General features: G+C 36.9%; 1 long non-coding RNA gene across 1 annotated transcript; it reads left to right on the forward strand.

Annotated features, from left to right (window-relative positions):
- The first annotated feature begins 2,105 nt into the window (after window positions 1–2,105).
- On the forward strand, window positions 2,106–4,388 carry LOC129502774 (uncharacterized). Its single transcript, XR_008663025.1, has 2 exons — window positions 2,106–2,690; window positions 3,210–4,388. It is a non-coding gene; the product is annotated as an uncharacterized LOC129502774 (long non-coding RNA).
- Window positions 4,389–4,905: the final 517 nt, after the last annotated feature.

Raw genomic sequence — 4,905 nt, forward strand, 5'->3', positions numbered from 1 at the left:
AGCAGAGGACACTGAGAAGGAGAAGCAGACTCCCCTCTGAGCAGGGAGTCTGACGTGGGGCAGAACTACACCCCAGGACCCTGGGATCATTACCTGAGCTAAAGGCAGATGCTTAACTGACTGAACCACCTGGGCACCCCATAAGTTGTCATTTTATATAAATGTAAAATATACAGGTCATGGAGACACCTGGCTGGCTCGGTCTGTAAGGTATGTGACCCTTGAATTCAAGCCCTACAGTGGGTGTAGAGCTTACTTTAAAAAATTAAAAAATAAAAAAAAATATATATATTATATATATAAACCTATAAATAGATTTGATGAAACATAAAATATAAATATATATATATATGTTTGATGAAATACTTTTAAGTATGAAAACGTAGGAACAGAATGTCAGTTACAATTAGTACATTCATTAAAATCTCAAGATAAATAAAAAATAAAATTAGAAACTTTAAGGGGAAAAAATATATTTTTAAAGATTTTATTTTTAGGGACACCTGGGTGGCTCAGCAGTTGAGTGTCTGCCTTTGGCTCAGGTCGTGATCCCAGAGCTCCAGGATCAAGTGCCACAACCAGCTCCCTGAGGGAGCCTGCTTCTCCCTCCCTTTGCCTGTGTCCCTGCCTCTCTCGGTGTGTCTCTCATGAATAAATGAATAAAATCTTTAAAATAAAAAAAAGATTTTATTTTAAACAATCTCCACACCCAACATAGAACTTGAATTCACAACCCCAATATCAAGAGTCATGTGTTCTACTGACTGAGCCAGCCAGGTGCTTTGAGAAAAAAATATTTTTACCCATTCTTGTTTCATGTATTTTTTAATCCTCTAGGAATCTGAAAAGAACTGAAAGAAACTTTGGTATGAAATGTTATCTTGTAGACGTATCTTTTGCAATTGGGTGGAGCTAAGATTTGGAGCCAATGAACTCACAAGAACTATAAAACTCTGGGTATAGGCTTCTTCTTCAGCCCCATCACTCACATTTTCCCATGTGTGTCCTATTTTCTTTTCAGGCCAAATTCCCTTCTGCTCCCTGAAATCATTCTTGCATGCTGTTCTCTCCAACTTGAATATTATCCTATTTCTCTGTTCTGTTCCCAGATTCTAACCTCCTGTCACCCGCCACCACCCCCCAAACACTTCCTTCTCACATTCATGCTCTTTTTGCCAAATGAAACCTCCCTTCTCCTTTTAGATTCAGTCTAAGTGAAACCTTTTGTAAAGGCGTCAAGCAAGAGTTGTTTATCTGCTTTCTGAGCCTACAGTCTTATTTAGCACTTACTCCAAATATCATCATCATTAGTCTGCTTCACTTTCTCATCCATTAGACCTGGATTTCTTAAGAATGGAATGCTTCAGCACCATTGGCCAAAAAAAAGTATGTTGTTCAACAGAATGGAATGCTCAGCCCATTGGCCAACAATATGTTGTTCAACAATACTTTCCCTGGTCCAGAGCAACATCTAGAAAATAGTGGACATTCAATCAATATGAATGCCTACAAGAATGAATAAATGGCAAAGCAGAAAAAGGGCAATAAACATGAAACCTAGAATAAGACAATCTGCAAGCAATTAAATAATATAGATAACATAGCATAGGAAAGAAACAACTTGTAAAAAAATGATTCAAAAGAAAAGATTAAGAATTACCTAATAGAGAGGCCCCTGGGTGGCTCAGCAGTTGAGCATCTGCCTTTGGCTCAGGGTGTAATCCACCAGTTCCAGGATCGAGTCCCACATCGGGCTCTCCTCAGGGAGCCTGCTTCTCCCTCTGCCTGTGTCTCTGCCTCCCTCTGTGTGTCTCTCATGAATAAATAAATGAATTTAAAAAAAATCACCTAATAGATAGTCAATTTGCCAACTCTTCATGCTTAAGGGAGGTTAGTACATACACATGAGAGGCAGTGTTAGAGATGTCTGGGTGGCTCCATCAGCTAAGTGTCCCACTCTTGATTTCAGCTCAGGTCATCATCTCAGGGTCCTGGGATCAAACCCCACATTGGGTTCCATGGGTCTGCTTGAGATTGTCTCTCCCTCCCCATTCCCACTTGTGCATGCACTCTCTCAAATAAATAAATAAATAAATAATAAATAAATAAATAAATAAATACCTTTTTTTTAAAGTATTTTGTGCATATCTTTATCTACTATCTAGTATTAAACATGTGTTAAGGGTTTTTTCTATCCTGAAAGTATTTTGTATACTCCTTGAAATTAGTAGATGTGTCTCATTTAGTAATTTCTAACTTCTTAGAATGTAGGTAACGTATGAAAAGACCTAAATTCATAATTTCAAAAGGGGATCTGTTTTTTTTTTAAAAGCCACTTCAAAATTTTAATGAGTCACAGTAAGTGTTACGGTTGAATTTGCCCCCTCCCCTTCTAAATTTATATGTTGAAGTCCTAAACCCCCATATCACAGGATGTGCATGTATTTGGATACAGGGTCTTTAACGAGGAAATCTTGCTAAAATTAAGTTAGTAGGGTGGGCCCTAATCCAGTACCACTGATGTCCCTGATAGGGGAAATTTGTACAGAAAGATATGAATATAGGGAAGACAATGTGAAGAGACTGGGGAGAAGACAATCACTTACAAGCCAAGGAGGACTGAGACTGGTCTTCCCTTCATACTCCTCTAAACTACCACATTGATCTTGGACTTCTGGCGTCTATAAACTGTGAGGCAAAACATTTCTGTAGTTTTATTTATTTTTATTTTTTTAAGAGTTTATTTATTTATTTATTTATTATTTATTATTATTTATTTATTTATGAGAGACACAGAGAGAGAGGCAGAGACACAGGCAGAGGGAGACGCAGGCTCCATGCAGGGAACCCGATGTGGGACCTGATCCCGGGACCCCAGGGTCACAACCTGAGCCAAAGGCAGATGCTCAGCCACTGAGCCACCCAGGCATCCCCATTTCTGTAGTTTTAGCTACCCATTCATGGTAGTTTGTTACGGTGGCCCTAGGTAACTATAAAATAAGCAGTGGCTTAAATATCAAAATGGTATAATAAATTCCAATTTTTGTATGTTGCCTTGTTTTGGTAATGACTTCCTTATTCATCAAGAGTGGCCTCTCTTAAATCATATATTAAATATCATTTGAAAATATCTTTCCATGGGTTTTTTTTTCTCTTTTCTGTTTTAACATGCTCTAAAATTTGATTTCTTGAAACTGCTTCTTATTTAGAAATATGAACTGAATGACCTCAAAATGGCAATGTTTGCAACTGACTTTGTTGAAGATCCTTAAGGAGAAAGGCAACTGAAGAAATCAAATGGAAGTCAGACATGTGGAGTCCTCAGGGATATATTGGTGCCTTGTGAAAGCCCAATTATTTCATCTTCTTTGCAGACTTGTTCCTCCACTGAGAAAATGGTGAGGTTTTTTTTTTCTTTTTAAATCACATTAATTATTAATGGTAATGGAATGGTAAGTATCTTAAAATTTTAACACTACAAAGCCCATTTGAAGTCATTTCTCTGTTTAGTTAATACAAGAGTTGGATTGATAATGAAATACTTAAGTGATGTAATGGGATTTATTATAATTGGGGTCAGTGTATAAACTGTTGACATCTAACTTTCACATTTTCCCAAGGTACTGTAAAGGTATCATGGCAACGATTTATTTATACCGTAACAAAATACAGCAAGTTGAAAATTGCTATAGATAAAACGGTTATTTTTGGTAACATCATAAAGTGAGGTAATAAAGGAAGTGCTGTAAAACAGCATATTTTTTCATAAATCCTTTGAATTTTTAATAATCATTTGGTATTGCTCTTGAGAATTTATGTATCTAAGCTAAATGCTTATCTGCAAAAACACAAAAATATACTATCAACTTAGTTTGCTGTCGTTTCTATTTTTTCTAATCTTACCGAATATTTTATTGAAGAATACAAATCTCATGCCAAAATACCTGTTTTGATTCCAGTTATATGTGATGCAGATGGATTGAGATAAACAGATTATTGGTCTTGAATAAAGTTGATAAACCTCATTAATTTGGCTTTCCATTTTAATGAGAGGGCTGAGAACAGGCAGGGATAATTCTCAAATTCAATCTGGGATATGGTGATCATATCAGTTTGCTCAAGCTGGCAAAGCAAAATACTACAGACTGGGTGACTTAAACCACAGAAATTTATTTTCTCACAGTTCTGGACACTAGAGATCCAAAATTAAGGTGCCAACAGGTTTCGTTTCTTACGACGTCTCCATCTTTGGCTTGCGGAAGACCACATTCTCACTGTGTCCTCACGTAGTTTTCTCTGGTGTCTCTCTGTGTGTCCTCATTTTCTCTTTTAATACAGATACTGATGGAATTGGATTAAAGGTACCCTAATGTCCTTGTCTCATGAAAGGTCCTATCTCTACATACAGTCATCCTCTGAGATACTGGGAGTTAGGGCTTCAACAGATGAATTTGGGGGTAGGGTCATAATCCAGCCCCAGTAGATTTGTACATTAGATATAGGTACCAGAAAAAAATATTTTTAAGACATGGATTGAAAAATTCAATGAGAAGATTCAACTAGAATGAATCCCAACCGATCAATACTTAAAGAAGGTACTTCAAAACGGTATTTGAGTTCAGTAGGTCAACAGTCATAGTCAGAAGATCGACTTGTTTCATCTGTAAGCTTTTCAGTGGGCAAATTATTTTTATCCATGTTTTCTATACAAGATAATTAAAATCTATATCGATGCTGTGACCTGCCCACTGCCAGATATCCTAAGTGGAAGGGGCTCAAAGAAGCAACGACTCGCTGCAAGTCTGAGCACTCTGGCTTTCCAGCTATCCACAATATAAGCAAATGGCAAATAGGCATAAATAATAGAATATATTTAATTGTGTTACTTTTTCTTGTGGCCAGTTC

Source organism: Nyctereutes procyonoides, unplaced genomic scaffold (assembly GCF_905146905.1).
Source record: "Nyctereutes procyonoides isolate TBG_1078 unplaced genomic scaffold, NYPRO_anot_genome, whole genome shotgun sequence".
Taxonomy (NCBI): domain Eukaryota; kingdom Metazoa; phylum Chordata; class Mammalia; order Carnivora; family Canidae; genus Nyctereutes; species Nyctereutes procyonoides.